The sequence below is a fragment of the Dermacentor variabilis genome, chromosome 2, assembly GCF_050947875.1.
Source record: "Dermacentor variabilis isolate Ectoservices chromosome 2, ASM5094787v1, whole genome shotgun sequence".
Lineage (NCBI taxonomy): Eukaryota > Metazoa > Arthropoda > Arachnida > Ixodida > Ixodidae > Dermacentor > Dermacentor variabilis.
Genome location: NC_134569.1, coordinates 62,812,894 through 62,830,235, shown reverse-complemented (window position 1 = coordinate 62,830,235; position 17,342 = coordinate 62,812,894). Strand labels below are relative to the sequence as shown.

The window sequence follows — 17,342 nt, the reverse complement described above, 5'->3', positions numbered from 1 at the left end:
ACCCCGAGGCTGGAACACGCAGGCCGTGGTACAAATATCGGACGCTTCTGTTTAAGAAACAACTCGCGAAGAAACCTGACATTGAGTGTGCGCGTCCGCCAAGGGTAGCGAATAGCGATGACGACTTGGACGTAAAACCAGCGCTCAGCTCTTTACCTTTCACCTTTGTTGGAAGCGGAGCTCTTGTTCTCCGCCGACCTTAAGTTTATCTTGAACGAGAAGCGGCACAGGTTGAGCGGGCAGTCGCTTGAGGTGTTCTTGACAATTTGTTTCAATGGCAGCGAATAAAAAACAGCATGTGTTTTGTTGGCCAGAGCACGATGAATACCTAGATACCAATAAAAACAACTAGAACGTATATTTAGAAGCCAACAAACACTGACACCAAGGACAACATAGGGGAAATTACTTGTGCTTAATAAATGAAATAAGGAAACGATAAATTATTGGAAATGAAAGTGAATGAAAAAACAACTTGCCGCAGGTGGAGACCGAACCCACAACCTACGCAAATGTTGCTCACATAAAATCTGTTCTATGCCAAGGTTGTGGGTTCGGTCCCCACCTGCGGCAAGTTGTTTTTTCATTCACTTTCATTTCCATTAATTTATCGTTTCCTTATTTCATTTATTAAGCACAAGTAATTTCCCCTATGTTGTCCTTGGTGTCACTGTTGTTTGGCTTCTTATGATATGACTAATAAAATTCGGGCCCCTCGGTTAACCCCTTTTCTTCTCGTTTAAGATCGTATTTTGGTGCTTCATGCACTGCTCTGAAAAGTGTCCCGATTTTCTTGGAGTTCTACATCCAGACCTCATCCTCATTTTAGTAATGTTTGTGTCCAGGTTTTTCCAACTGCACAGGTTACCATTTCAGTGCGTGTTCTTGGGAAATATAACTTACGTAAAAATATGGCCCAAATTGTCGTACGTGTGTCCTCTGTAGTGCTTGATCACACCAGGACTGTCAGCTCCAATTTCACCCGCAGCTTCGCCGAATGACGCGAAGTCCGTCAAACTGAAACACGCGCGAAGCTGCGGGTTCGCTCGCCAATCGAAATACCAGATGCCTGCAGAGAAACCACCGCACTGCATTTCACCCACGGTGGGCAGACTCGATTGGCGATAGGGCGACCAAGTAAACAGTCGCCCAGGACAGCAAAACCGCGGCGCGCAGCGACGGGGATTGCACGAAACGACGGCGGCGGCACTACAGCGCGGGCAGCGCGGTTCGATTTGCCTCTCGGAGGTCATCACACTTGACACGCACATGCACGGCAGACAAAAGGCACTCTCGCTCGACCTGGCCTCCCGACTCAGTCCGCTGTCCGCGTGTTCGACAGGTCGAAGCATAATTTTTCGCGCTGCTGAATAATGACGTAACCTTCCGCTCGGAACGCGTCCTCGTAATAACCTCTCAACGACGACGACCCACCTTTTCCTGCTGCATCTTGACAGCCGGCCGTTCGCGGCGAGTCAGAGTGGCGATCGCGCCTGCCAGGCGACCGGAAAGGGTTGTCAGAAGAGTCCAGAGCAACAAGTGTGTGTGTGTGTGTGTGTGTGTGTGTGTGTGTGTGTGTGTGTGTGTGTGTGTGTGTGTGTGTGTGTGTGTGTGTGTGTGTGTGTGTGTGTGTGTGTGTGTGTGTGTGTGTGTGTGTGTGTGTGTGTGTGTGCGTGCGTGCGTGCGTGCGTGCGTGCGTGCGTGCGTGCGTGCGTGCGTGCGTGCGTGCGTGCGTGCGTGCGTGCGAGCGACAGAAACCGAGGTAGAGAGACAGTTGCGGGAACGCGCGTGGCGTTCCCGCAACTGTTGGGAGTCGCGGGAACGAGCAAAGGCGACCGCCTTGAAAGAAGACGGAAGGGCACCCGCCGAAGCGCGCGCACTTTCGCAAAGCCGCCGCCGCCGCCGTCTTTCGCGCTCATTTAGATTTCACTAACCCTCGGTGCCGACGGGTGATGGACGAAGAGCTGAGGCGGACGTTACCCACCGATCCACCCACACGAGGTCGTTCGTCATTTCGCACGCACAAAGACGCACGCGCGCACACGCACACACGGCGCGTTTGTACTGCACGACTAAGCAGGTAGCCTGGCTAAGAAACACTCGCGATAGGCCGCGCGGGTTTTTACCCCTCAGCGCATAAAAATGCGCGGCGCGACCGCGCTCGTGCTCGCGCTAATTGGGAGATTCCGTAAAACGCGTCAGTGATTTATACTGGTCGTTTCTACGCTTATATATGTGCGGGTAGACTCGCTGAGGATGAAACCGCAGGAACCTCTCGAGACGGCGGGTAAGCTTAAGGTCGCGTCCTAACTGAGTACTGCGAAGCTTGGGAGAGGTCGAGTGTTCCACTTGGTGGGCGGGTTAACGAGGGTCGGCGGGAATGGGCCTTGATGGGCTCTTTCTCGTTAGACCCCCACTGACCCTTTCAGGGATCAACAGCTCTCGAGGAGCCGTTGGCGCCAGCAAGATAGTGTAACCTGCCCACGTGTGGAAGATGACCTCTTGTAGCTCATATACTAATGCGGCTATAGTATAACGCGAACTCAACGCGCATTTGAAAGACCCCTTCACAGTGCGGAGATATATAGATTCTCCCATGACGACAGCAAACGCCGCCCGCATTCTCAGAGTATCTACCGTTGTCAGTACTTTATACCCGAATACAAAGCTGGCATGTGCCTGCATAGAGACTCACTCGGGAACCATGTACAGTTCCAGTAGGCAATTTCGCAAACGTAGATTCCAGTCGAGCGTGCACCGATGCGTCGATCTGCGTGGCATTTAAATGTCGAAATGAATGCCAACGTTTTCTATGACTCGATAAACCATAGTTAAGCACAACGTAAGAATAAGGCATAGCAGATATGAAAATACAGAAGAGAAAATTAAAGCAGGCGGAGGTGATGGTTGACTGCATGGCTACGTCTACGCAGAATTTGTTTCAACATAGAACTTACACGAAGAACAGGATGACCGTCGTGTATATGCTGTTCCTTGACAAGAAGTCATGATTATTTAGATGCAGTAAATTACATACGGCAAACACAAAGAAATAGAAAATAGAAGAAGTGCCTTTGTCGCCTTTGGTGGAAAAGTAATGTGGTGTTAATACGACCCGTGAAATAAAAGAAGCTTAGCATTATGAATCTTGCAAGTCACTAACAAATTACCTGGATCTTTTACCGCGCAATTCGTCCCGGTTGCCCAACCGCACTTGTACGGCTGCATTCAGCGTGAAACATTCTTTTCACAAGAAGCTCTAACAGTGCTGCAGGCACTGAAGTTGGGATTTTTTTTTTTTCTCGCGGTAAGTACTATCGGGCTTTGGCGCAGCCCGTCACTGAAAAAAAAAGTTTCGGCGCGCACTCTGAGCTTTGCGAACCAGGAAAGAACGAGAGAAAAAGAAACAGCTGTCCAGGAGGCTAATTTTTTCCTTGCAGAATGCACTGGCATTCGAAACTAGTTATAACGACTCAGGCAGAAACACCGTCGGTTGTCTTTACCCTCGTTTTAACCATACCGTTTCGGACAAAACTTTTCTTACTCGGTGACAACCTAAGAAATTTGCAGGAGCTCCGCCCACAAGGCGACGCTGTACCTTCTCCATATGTCTCCGCGCTCCATGCAAACCATTTCTGCCACTCTCCCGATTTTGACAGCAAAGCTGTTCATGGCTAAAGTTCCATGGATCTTTCATGTCCGTCAACAAGTCTGCGCGTGCAAAAAAAAAAAAAAAACTCAGCTCCAGAATTTGATGCAAAATCGCTTCATTCTATGCAAAAGCTTATATGTATGTCTCATCAATTCGGTATGCGTTTTCAGTAGGTTAGTTATCACTAGGCATCATTTTCAAGACCAGTGCTCTGATGTAGATAACATATTTTTTCACTTGTTTACGGGGGTGTGAGCCATACTGATCGTCTTGCAGAAGGTGGGAAAACGGTTACATACATACATACATACATACATACATACATACATACATACATACATACATACATACATACATACATACATACATACATACATACATACAAACATACATACATACATACATACATACATACATACATACATACATACATACATACATACATACATACATACATACATACATAAAGGTAGTGCAATACCGGGCCGATCAAAACCAGACAAGAAGTAATTCACTCACTTTGCGCTCAAAGAGTTTGGTTTGAAGTGCGACACCAATCCAAGTCCCTCAACTACCCAACAATTGATTTTATTCATTATAGATTACAGATTACAGGTTGTAAAAACAAATAATATACAGAAGGAGGTCCCATAGTCAATGACTGTATCGGGACCTCCTGTTATTTATAAAAATGCGCTTTCTAAAGCAACGAAGTGAACTACATTAAAATCATATATAAGCAAACATGGAAGAAAGTAAGTACTGGAGAATGCAAAACAAGATTACGAGTTAGTTACAAGAAATCTAACGAAGGAAATTATACAATTGCAAGGAGCAAATGCAGTAAAACCAAATGAGCTAAACGAATTGAACAGTAAAGGTAATTTTACCCAAACGTGCAAAGATTTAACTTTGGCCAAGATTCTCTCTATAAAGTTACAACTGAACCGATAAGCGTATATCGCAGTATTTACAAGGCTTCCGTCGCTAACATTACCAAATAACGGAAATAAATATATGTACACTCTTGTCCAACCATACGTGATGCGCTATAGATTCGCTGGTCATCCGCCTTCAGAGAGTGGTGCGGACCCTCTATTTTCGTAACGTTCAGGAATTTGAGCCCGTTCTACGATTTCACGAATATTCTCGTTTTATTCATTTGTACTATTTTCCGGTCTGTCATACTTGTGAAATTTACGAATCTTTAACTTCACAAATTGGCAGATATGCAGTTAGCGACAGATTCCAATATACAAAGTTGCTCGCCTCTACCGTGACGTCACGTCCATGAGCGGAGTTAAGTGGCTGGCGTACTTACGCAAATTCTGTTTGAGTTGGACAGCGGCGTGCCTGCCCTGTGCTGGATTCATAATTAAGTTGTAACATACTATAGAGAGAACCCTGGCGCCACGATCGTTCTTCTGCCATGAGAATAGTTATTTGGATTTGGTGCCTGTAGCATCAAAAAACATTGAGGTATTAGCTATTATGCTTGAAGGCTTCTAAATTTCCAATAAGTCGTGTTTTTACAAACGCATTAAGGCGATAAGCTTCTGCGCGCGCGCGTAATTATTGTAAAAAGTTGCATTTAAACACAACATTTTTTAAATCATCGTTTATCGTTTAAAGCATCGTTTCTCAAACACACCGAGCCATTTGAAGCCAGAATGACACACTTAAGGCAAAGGCGTGCGATACACCCATCATTCCCATTGCTGGCTGAACGGCCAGGCTTGCAGCTCCCGTAGACAGTGGCGTCGGAATTCACTCTTGTTATATTTTATGGAACGCTCTGCGGGCTCAAGCACTTCCGCTTCGTTCGAAAAAGGGCTTGACGCGCACGTGCTGATGCGGACACCCAGTCGACATCCTCACATCCCACGCGCTCGCGCTTTTACCTGCGCGTTGACCGCGAGAGCCCCGCCGCAGCGCACACGTGGCCGTGCACGCCGCACACGCAGCAAATTCTCCCTGCACTGCTCTCGCGCACGCGCGCACCTTGCCGGCAGGTGGGGCGCCGCGGCTCCTCGACGCCCTCGTGCAATTGCGGTTCACCACCCTTTCCGCGTTCGGCCGCACGTATGCTCTTAGCGGACTGAGGCCCGTCAAGTGCAGCGTGAAGCCTCCGGGAGGAAGGAAGGTTCACGTCGTTTCGCACTTGGCGATATCGGCGTCTTGATTCGGTGGGTGTTGCCCGGCAGGCGCGCGCACGTCCGTCCGTCCGTCCGTCACATCCTCGGCGTGCATGCATTCCGTTCGCTCGCCTCTTGATCGCGCCGCGGCTACCGCGCGCAGGGCCGTCTTTTGCTTCACTTCGGACTGCTCTCAATCTCTGTCGCCATCTCCGTATTCCCCCCATCTCGACTTGTTCTCGCCTTCTCCTCGCGTCCGCCAACAAGCCCGTCGGTCTCGAAAGAATTTGCGACCGACGCTACCCAGTGGCTCACTTCGCATCGCAGCGTCGTGTGCTTTTAGTTGCACCGTGCTCGACGTCGTCCCGCGGTCGTGATCGGCGCTCCTCTCCGAACACAATGGCGCCGACGAACGAGCGCGCAGAAGCAGACGACGCTCCGGTCAGTAACGCTGCCCTATACCTCGAGAGATTCGTGGCGAGATTCCCTGCGAGAAGTTTCGCATCGTGAGACGCGACAAATTATAGCGTTCACCCACTGGCGCCCCTTAGTGTTGTGGCGTGAAAGGGGAGTGAACGCGCGGAATCTGAGTGTTTGTCGGCGTGCCTCTAAATGTGGAGTAGCGAACGAAAGGCGCCCTGGTGACCATCGCGGTTCCAGACGAATTTCGCTCCGAGCGTTCTCCTTGACGCTTGCCCACTGCTTCTCTCGCAACGAGGCACGGCTACCCTCTTACCACCGAACGTCCATGCATAGAGACTATAAAAAGCGCCGGAAAGTGTGCCATTGTATTTGCGCCCCAAATTGGCACGTACCCACTATGAAAACGAGTTCGGTAGCGATGAGGTGGGAAAAGGAAAATGTTGTCCTCTTATATGTACGTTGGTGCTACGTATTGTTCTATTACACAGTCAAGTTTTCATATCATGTGCTCATCTCTGCAGATGCAAAGTTTGCCACGAGGTTTCGTAGACCTGTGGCCTCTTTCTTTCTTGCTTACTTTTTTTCCTTCGATTCGATGCAATTAAAGCTAAATTCTAGGGTTTTACCTGTGAAATGGCACATGCTGAGAGGCCCAGTGAGGTGACTTGTGTAGTCCCACTTCGTCTCGGCACCGTGACAATCATGTACTCGTGCATTGTGAAATAAATGCATTGTCACTGCGAAAACCCCGGTCTAATTGAGGCACGCCGTAGTGGAGAGCTCCGGATTAACTTCGACCGCCCGGGGTTCTTTAACGGGTAACTAAACTTAAGTTTCTGCATTTCCACTCCATCAAAATGCAGCCGCCGCGGTTGGGATTAAACCTAAGAACTCGAGCTAAGCAGTGCAATGCCATAACCACTAAGCTACCCCAGCGGCTCCCATTCGATGCTCTACGAATCACCCCGAGCTAACTTGTCACATGTGACGAAGGTTGTCATGCGAAGTGGAGGAAAGTCTGTCGTATGCAGAGATTTTACAAACAAAAGAATTGTGCACACTGTACTAGCGAAAGCGTGATTAATTGGACCCAGCCATGCAATCTCGTCGTGTTTGAGACAGATTTCAAGTGCAACAGAGTAGTGCTAATAAGCCTGTTTTCACTTTCACGTCTCCGGCGAAACTTTTTCTCCCTCTGAGTTGCGTTCCTGCAGATTTAGGTGTGTCTTTAAACGCATTTCGCAGTGATTATCCCATTAACGTTCACAACGGCCTGCCTTGAGCATGCTTCCGACTATAGACAAAGGCACATCACGTATGCCGGAAGGCATCCAACGCCTCACAAATTACTTTGTAAGTGCTCCTTCTTGTAAGCACATAACACCAATTAATCCGTCACTGTCACTGCCAATGCTCCGAACGCGCCTCACGACAAAAGATCAAAGGAGTTGAATGCTAGCGCAGCAAGGCAATTCATGACCTATGTAATAGACAACGTCGGCCTCTATAAACGCGCTTCAATCACTTTTGTTGCCGCTGTGCCTTACACCTACAGTAGGGCGGATCTAGCAATGAAAAATAGAGGCACTTCCGCGGCGTACTCAATCACTCTTTACAATGCTTGTACTACCTCGTCGAATGTGCATATATTTTTTTTCCTTTAGGTGTTCCAAGCACAGTACTACGTTTAGTTTCCCGAGAGGTCAACCCGGATATATTCAGTGCATCCAAAAGCTGCTGTACTAAAACTGGACGTTGTTTTTACCGACACTGTTCGTGAAGCGAACACTTAGTTTCATCTCTGGACTGGTATCGGTCTGTGGTACTGAAATCAAAAAGTTTACATGCGCTCCGTTTCGTAGACATACACAGGTTTGCTTATCGTGACTGTACAATTCCTACCACAATTTAATCCGCAGCCGATTATCGTTCATTATTCCTTCTCACGCATAATACGCAACAGACACCTGATGCTTTAGAGTTTCGACAAACAATTACGTATAACTTACATCTTACTCGAATTTGTGAAGGTAGAACACTGTGGCAGTGTAACGAGGCTAACGTTTTACCGCGTACAAACTTGAACGAAGACCCACACGGGCGAATCACGCTGCGCTCAGACATACGCCATCGTCCTACGATATCGAAAACAACACTCTCGAACGATGAATATACTTTCACTGTGCAGAGCAGGAAGACGGTGGAGCAAGACAATACCTCGTTCATGCATGCAGTCAACAACGAAAAGTAAAACGAGGGGGGGGGGGGGGGGGGGTCCGGAAACAAATTCAGACGAACGAAAGCGACGTCCAGCCCGCTTGTTCGCATGCTAGCCGCGCTGTAGCTCTGATGGATTACCCGTTGCTTGGCGCGTTTAAGAAAACTAATGACCTCTCTCTCCCCTTCCCCCATCTTCTCCAACATGTTCGCCGTTCTACATTATATTTTTTTTCTTTTGTAAAGTGTTTCTTTCTATTTCTTTGCTTCGTGGGATAGAGGAGTTGTCTGCGCACACGAATCGCATGATGCGAGTCCTGATAGATGGGGCAAAGGGGGGCGAAGTAGTCGATGAGAGGGAGGCGTGGAGGGGGAGGGGAGAGAGAGAGAGAGTACGCGGGCAGCACTCCTCAAGAGGCGGTTCCGCGGAGGCGCGGAGCGGCGAAGAAGCAACGCCGCGCTGCTGCCGACGACGACAGAGACGACAACGACGACGAACGAGGTCGCTCAATCTGGTCATCCGCGAGGCCGAGGAGGAGAAAAGGCGCCGGGAATCCGCGTTCAACGCCGCCTTCTCGGTCGCCGCACGCTCGGGCCGACACGAATTTCGACCGGCCCATCAGGGACGCCGCAGCAGCCGTACAAGGAGCGGCGAAGACGTGCGGGCTGGGCTGCTCGCCGCACGCATGCATCAGACACGGGTGCTCGCCGAGGCGCAACAACCTGTTCCTGCCGCAGCGTGTGCGTGTGCACCAGCACCGAGCCAGCGGATGAATCACAAAGGGCGCTGACTGGCGCTCTCTCGCCGTTCGAGGGCAAGTCAGTGCTGCTGCGAGATGTAATTGCTGAGGTAGATTAAAGAGAAAGTACAAGAAGAAGAAAGGTGATTGCTACGTCCGCACGAGAGCCCCTTGTGTTTAGAGAGGAAGTATAAGACGGGCATCAAAAGAAATACAGAAAGAGGGAGAGAGTGGCAGATATGCCTGCCGTCAAAGTTTGCGGCTGGTATTATCGATAGTGCTTGCAGCCGATGAATAATGACGGCCCACTCCCTAGCTTTGCCATACAGGACGAGTCGCCGAGAGATTGAAAGCAAAACAGAATGACAGCTAATTGCTTTTCTTTCTTTCTTTCTTTTTTTGACGCACACAGGAGCCCGGCTCCATGTGATGATTGTGATGATGCGTAGGCGCGCCGCAGTGACGCATGTCCGATTTGCAGCTCGTAATTCGATACGACGGCGTCGAGCTGGCTCGAAGTTCCTTCCCGAACCGGTGTTGTACGACGTTGGACCCTGTCGACACGTCACTCTGCGAAGGGCGAGTTAGAGACGGCTGTCCGCGGCAAGAAGGGCTGCGCACACGGGTGGCCGGGGAGCAGTACTTAAAGGGCTACAAGAGGAAAATGAGATGGGGGGGAGGGGGGGAGGACTTAGTTGAAGAGCCGCACCAGACGAGTGCGTCGCATGTATTAGTGCAATTGACTGAGCGTCATTCAACGTCCTATTCTCTCAATACAGAGGATCTGGGCTCAACATTTTACACACCCCATTTCTTTAACGCGCCCATTGTTTTACACCGATAGCTGTTCCACGGGCTTTGTGTCGGGTTTGGGCGCGTCCAGGACCAGGTGCATCGTGTCCAATGGTTGGGCTATACCACATATAAACCAGACTTCAGGCCAACGCCAGACTTCAGGGCAACAGCAATGCACGGACTGTTCGAGCGCCGCCGCGAACGTTTCTGCAACTCATGCATACGAAATATTCCGGTGTCACTGGTCTGAAATTTGGGCGCATCTGCATTTCTGCTTATTTGTTCTCGTCCTTTTCTGGAAAGGAAGGGTTCCTTTGACCCCTTTCCCCTACTTAGAGCCTATGCCTCACGTGCAGATTAGGCGTATGAAATCATCATCATCGTCATCATGAGTGTATCCCAGCAATATTCAATCAATCACCATTGTTTTGAGTAAGCCTACTCCATTCTTGGCCTGTAAATTTCCTAAAATCCCTGTTAATTATCTGCCACCCTCAACGGCGCGTTCCTTCCATTGACACTGATTCTGTTGTCTCCAATAGTATACATATGCTTGTTGTCTGCTCTACGCATTATTTTTTCCCCTCTTAATCTCAGCTAAAATATCAGATACATCAGATCTTCTCTCCAATCCGTAGCGCCGCCGTCCTCCTGCAGCTACACTTATCATTTTCAGTTACATCGCTGCTGCTTTATAGGTTATAGGTAGGAGTTCAGAGTCATTGTCCTGACTGGGCAGCCGACCGCAGGATGCATATGTGGACGAGGTGCGTGGCAGCTGGGCCCCTTTTACGGCTGCACCGTCCGGAAATATTTTTCATCCTTATCTCAAACTGTCTTATCTGCTTCCCGCGCTTGTTTCTTTGTCCGATCATGCTCTCCCTAGCGTGGTGCGCGACCTTGCCATATTTCTGAGAATAAAGTACGTGTGCCTTTCTCTTTCATACTTGCGTCCGACGCTCGTTCCGACAATCGCTGATAATAACCGCGTACGCGATTTGAAGCCAGCAAGCAAAGCCACGACAGGCTTTTATCGACGTCCGCGCATCGTACAATTCGTACGCCTAACCCATCAATGCTCTAATTATCCCGAGTTCAAGACCTTCGTGCAGTTTCAAACCCCAGGCTGTGCTGAGAGAGAGAGAGAGAGAGAGAGAGAGAGAGAGAGAGAGAGGAGAATTCAGGAAAGGCAGGGATGTTAACCAGTCAATAGTCTGGTTGGCTTCCCTACACTGGGGGATGGGAGAAGGGGAAGAGAAAGAAGGGAGAGAGAAGGTGTAGATACGTGTATACGGACAGCACTTCAGTTAGAGTCGCTCGAGCAAACCAGAAGTTCTGAGAAAACACAAAAGTGCCTTCACTGCCTTCTGAGCCGATGATCGGTCGGGACGGTGCTCTAATATGGTCTGTTCACTCAGAGGACGATCGTCTAGAAAACTTGACAAGCAAAGCATGACAAATCAATAGCTAAGGTTTATTTTATATAATTATGGTCATCTCAACAAAGGCCGCAATGCTACACATGATATATGTGTCCCGTAAGACTATGAGCACGGCGTATCTTGTTGAGTAGTTACATAGTATGTTATGCGAGTACGAGTACTTCCGTTCGTCCACTCATCTGTAGAACTGTGAACATTGTATGTGTTCTCGGCAGCTACCAAGTGATCTTACTTATTCATGCAACTATTCATATTTGTCACGAGGCTTCTTATCAGACTATTGCCTGAGACTCCCTCAACCCTCGTGCATAACTCTATGTGTTCATGCTCTCTGAATGTATTCAGTGTTTTTTTTTTAATTTTGTGATTTCATATTGTTTTGCACGTGAAGAAGCGCAGTCGGTGCCACTTAAAGGCGCCAACCTGTCCTGCGAAATTGTCATTGAAAAAATTTAAAGAAGAAGTTACCCTGTTGCTCTACACAACTAATACGGTCAGTGCGACAGGAATATTTCTCGCTCGCCTGCGGCTGATAATAATGCAAGAGTTAAAACACCGGCATTACCGGCTGTAATAAACCTCCTAACGAGACAACCAACGAACCAACACCGACACTGTCCATAACAAATAGGTTACGCCCGTGTCACACCACGCTTCGCAAGAAACGCTGTTGCGCGTCTTGATCAGAGGCTTTTCTTTATTGTTTTTTTCTAGACCTGCCAATTCTTTGAAGATAGCAGAATCAAAACAGACAGTTCACTCTTTTCTTCAGAGTTCAGTGGAACACATCTAGTGCACATTAAATCAATTACAAGGCCATTCGTGAGTTCAGGTCATGTAAGAAGTGGCCTTTCGTGATTGACACGTGGACCTGTTTATCTTTTTCGGGTGAGCGCTTTTCACCGTCTAACAAATGTTATCGCTCAGCGCGGGACGCGCCTGCATGTATCGGAAGTTTCTGGAATGCTATCGATGGTTCTATCCGCTGTCTGTTGTCACCGAACCTTGCGTAATCTGATTGCATCTGTGCGCGACGTGAATGGTGTAGAACTTTCTGGAGGACACGCGGCCACCAGCGATTTCTCCGGAACGTTCGGTGGCTCGTGTATAAAAGCCGACGCGCTTGACCGGCAGATCATATTTTCGACGATCGCCGACTCTGTTCGCCGCTACCGGTGTTTTTTGAGTGTATCCTGTTTTTGAGGGCGCAGGTTCGCCCAATAAAACGCTAGTTTCGCCATTCATAATTTTGCTGCTGTCTTCGCCGTCACTACCACGTGACTACATATATATATATATATATATATATATATATATATATATATATATATATATATATATATATATATATATATATATATATATATTCTGTTTATACTGTATGTACAGTAACTCTGCCCGATGATGATCATGATCATGATCATGATTTATTGGCATTCCCTCTGAAACGGGGCGGTGAAAAATAGTCACCTAGCCTGGTTGGTTTAATCAGGTATGCTATACGGGCTTTTATCTAACATTTTTGCATACATCTCCTTAATATTTTCCTTAAAAATCTACCTTGTACCGCTAGCTATGACGGTAAAAAGTCTGGTCGTACAAATCTCTTCCCTGCTTATTTTCCACCAATACTCTAAATGTCTCTTGCTTATCTATCCTGCTGACCGGTTGGCGCTTCCATCCACTTTAAACCCAAGCGCTTCTGGATGGTCTACGCTACCTACGGGTCTCACTGGATGAATGAATCCCTTCGCATTACATTAGGATGTGCAGAGTGGTCTCGGATTCTTGCTGCAGCGTACACGTGCCTCATCTAGTTCCGAATATTTACTCCGGTATGTTTTTGTTCTAAGGCAACCGGCTCGAACCTCAGATAGCAAGGCACTGCCCTTTGTGTTGTCGAACACAATTTCCCTTCTAATGTCTTTGTTCCCATTCTTGGAAATCTCCTTTTTGTTTCCATTCCTTGCATCCAGTTAAATGTCTCTGTTTGGCTACTTATAGAACTCCTGGCTGTCTGCAGATTAAATTACCTTGTACTCGGTCTCCAACTTTCTTGACCTCTTCCTCCATTCTGTGTCCGCGCTTTTCAAGTACAGATACTTGTGCACTTTAGCTGCCCATGTATGTTCATCCATGTTCCTGAACCCAGCCCTGGCTTGAAACGCCCCCTGGCCTCGAATGATCAAAACGTGCGATTAACTGGACTGACATATGTTCACGCCGACGAAACTAAATATCGCTCTTATCACTTTCAGATGACAGCCACATCATCATTTCGTGTATGTCTGGCGCATATCGTCGACACATTCACAGAGATGAAAATAAAGAAGAAAAAAGAAAAGAAGCGCGGGAATTTGCCAAGAGTGACAGAATATTTTATTGTTTCGATATAAGCCTGTGCTAAGCCGTGAGTACGAGGCTTGTGTCGAATAGTACCTGGCGGAAAACGTTAATACTGATAAGGAGCCTTCTTACAATAAAATTTGGAGAAAGACCTATTCTTGGTGGTGTCATTTATGCGTGAAGCTTGATTCGTGCCAGGGCAGGCTGTAAAACTGGGCACTAAGCCCTAAAGGATTAACCCAGGCGAATCTGTCATCGACACCTATCTGCGTGCATACGTGTGCAGTGCGTTTTCTTCATTTGTCCTCTTAGTGGGATTATTTACTAATTTGATGTGGTGACACGTTCCTCGACATTTCTGCCAATAATGAGGCCACAGAGCTAGCCAAGTTTCTTTTCTTATTTTTCTTTTTTCTTGTGTAAATGAAAATTTCCTTTTTCAACGAAATCGAGTAAAAACTATGAAGTAGTGGCGGCGAATAAAGACGTGTCAGCTTTTTACTCTTCAATCCTGCATCTGGGGGCAGACAGAACCTCAGGTAGGATACACGCTTGTCTTGCATTAGATTTTAGGCTAACGCAACTGCACAAACTGCGCAATTTGACTGGCAATAAAATGTTACTCGTATCCGCCAACACATCCGCAGTTTTCTCAAAAATTCCAACAGAGCTTAGAGAGAGAGAGAGAGAGAAACAGAGAGAGAAAGCAAGGAGAAGAAAGGCACGGAGGTCAATTAGACGAGCGATCGGTTTGCTACCGTGCACTGCAGAAAGTGAAAGTAGGAATAGAAAGAGGAAAACTTAAAGCGCAATGTAACCAACCCATATTTTCAGAGAAGCGCTCCTCAATAATACTGGTGTCACACGTACTTGTTCACTGCACGTTCACTCGTAGTGAGCGTGCAATGAACATTTGTTGAAGCCATTGTAGCGCAGTTAAGACAAACCAACATGCTCAACTAACCAACTTGCCCGAGAAGAAGTTATAGTGACTACATTAAACAGCGGGCAACAACAGTTGCTCGGTGGGCTACGTGGCAATGTGTAGTGCAGTACTACAACTAAGCTTTAGCCACTCGGCCTCTTTCATTTTTTAACGTGCACCTAATTCTAAATATACTGACGTTCTTGCATTCCGTTGGGTTCGGAATGCGATCGCCACGCTGCAACAAATCAATCATGTCAACTCATATACGAAGCATGCCATCCGGGAAATCTAACGCAACGTGGGCATACAACACAAGAACCTTACAAGCGCATATTATTACAGTACCATAAGAAACAACAATTAAAAAAAAATTGAAATTACAATGCGACCGCGGACGCACACTGCGAAATGTCACTTTCCGTAAGCCGTGTTGCGTTTCGCCTGCGACACGTGGTTTTGCCGGCGCGACTGCGGCGGGGCGGCAGACATTTTGGCCCGATCGTCGTCGCCGCAACACTCATCGCCAGGTGTTTCCAGGCGCGACTGCGGCGATGCGACCGCCTAAGGATCATCCTCGCATTCCAGTCATTGTGCCCGAAACAGGCGATGCCAAAGCAGGGATCTCATTCCAGTCATTGGGCCCGAAACAGGCGATGCCAAAGCAGGGATCTCGTTCCAGTCATTATGCCCGAAACAGGCGATGCCAAAGCAGGGACCATCCTCTCATTACAGTCATTGTGTCCGACCGGCAGCGCCACGACAGGGTGCTACGAGATCGTGCTCGACCAGGTGCGACGGCATCGCTACGACAGTGTGCGTCACCATTAGCCCATTGTACATTCACGTGCTCGTCTTTTGAGGGGTTCCTTCTTGCCCTCAACTGCGAGAGTATAAAAACAGCTGCCCCCGGACGCCAAAAGGGGGGCTCCGATTTCTTCTGTTGAGTGAAGTGCTCTCCCGTCTCTCTACTACGGTCAAACCTGACCGCCAACTCTTTGCGATGTTAAAATAAACAAGTTGTTTCGTTGTTACCAGTCGACTCTTGCTTTGCCGGGACCTTCGGATGCTTCCAGTTGTACCCCAGGCCGCCAGGCCAACGCTACCCTTGGGGCTTGCGACCCAGGTACAACCACGGGCGTCAGCGCCGAGTTCCCAACAGATCGTACCAGCAGTCGGATCCAAACATCTGGTTGGCAGCGGTGAGATCGCCTCCGACTTCAAACAACTGTCTGCCAGCGGTGAGATCGCGACAACGGAGGCCAGCAGCGAAGAGATGCAGTTGACTGTATGCTGAGCAGCTCAACGACGATCCGGGAGCAGTGCAACGAGCCCTGTGTGACGACTGGTTGCCTGCAGCGGAACGACTGCGTGGAATTCCTGGCTGCGAGGTTTGGTGAGTGCGGGACTTTCTTCTTCTGAGCTTTGCCAGGCTTTTGTTAGTGTCAGAAACAGAGCTGGTAATTGTGGTTGTCGTTGCTGCCGGGTTAGTTTGCGGCAAGACAATAGTAAGCAGTAGAGAAAGCAGCATTCAGAGCAGCCATGGATTTGAAGTCGTTGCGCAAACCGAAATTGTTGGAGCTTGCAAGAGAGTTGGGTCTGGATGTCTCAGACAAACTAAGAAAACCTGAACTGCTAAAGGCTATTCTTGAGTTAGAGGCTGAGGATGACGAGCTGTCGGAATGCCTTGAGACTATTGAGGAGAGGTCAAAAAGACAGGAGCGCGAACTTAAAGAGCAAAAAGAAAAAGAAGAGCGTGAACTTAAAGAACAGAAAGAAAAAGAAGAGCGTGAACGTAAAGAACAGAAAGAGCGAGAGCAACAAGAGAAAAAAGAAGAGCGCGAACACGCTTTGGAAATGAAGCGTCTCGAGGTAGAGATGGAACGCGCTCGTAATGGAAGTCAGGCACACGGTGCAGGAGAACGAGTATTGTTCAAAATGACTGACCTGATGCGGCCGTTTAAGCTTGGAGAGGACATTGGTTTGTTCCTGGTTAACTTTGAGCGAACGTGCGAGAAGCAGGGGTTCTCTCGGGAAACGTGGCCACAGCGCTTGCTCACTTTGTTACCCGGCGAGGCGGCCGACGTAGTCGCTCGCTTGGATAGAGAGAAGGCAGAGGATTTCGACACAGTGAAATCGAGTCTTCTAAAAAAGTACCGGCTGTCTGCGGAGGCGTTCCGTCGGAAGTTTCGGGAAAATGAGAAAGGCAGAAGTGAGTCATATACAGAGTTTGCGTATAGGCTTATGTCGAACATGCAGGAGTGGCTCAAAGAAGAGAAAGCGTTTGGTGACCACGATAAAGTTCTGCAGTGTTTCGGGCTAGAACAGTTTTATAGTCGGTTACCGGAGAACGTGCGATACTGGGTCTTGGATAGGCCAGACGTTTGTACGGTGGCTAAAGCCGCTGAGCTAGCCGAGGAGTTTGTGACGCGTCGGGCTCGCGGAGCTAAGGATGGTCAAAAGGGTGAATTTGGCTCGAAGTTCGAGAGGCCGAAGTTCACACCCATGAGAGCAAAGGGGAACACGCGTAGTGCGGATGCGAGTGGAAGCAGTGCGACCGAACCTAAGGAGACGGCGGCAGCCGAAGCCGAACGCAGAAAGCGGTTCGAGATGAGGCGAGCGGGCGTTTGTTATACGTGCCAGAAGCCGGGTCACTTTTCGGCGCAG

At 48.4% G+C, this 17,342-nt stretch overlaps 1 protein-coding gene across 2 annotated transcripts in view; it reads left to right on the top strand.

Moving 5' to 3' along the window:
* The window catches only part of kkv (hyaluronan synthase-like protein kkv), a 103,759-nt gene that overhangs the window by 43,713 nt on the left and 42,704 nt on the right, over positions 1-17,342 (top strand). The window lies entirely within an intron of this gene.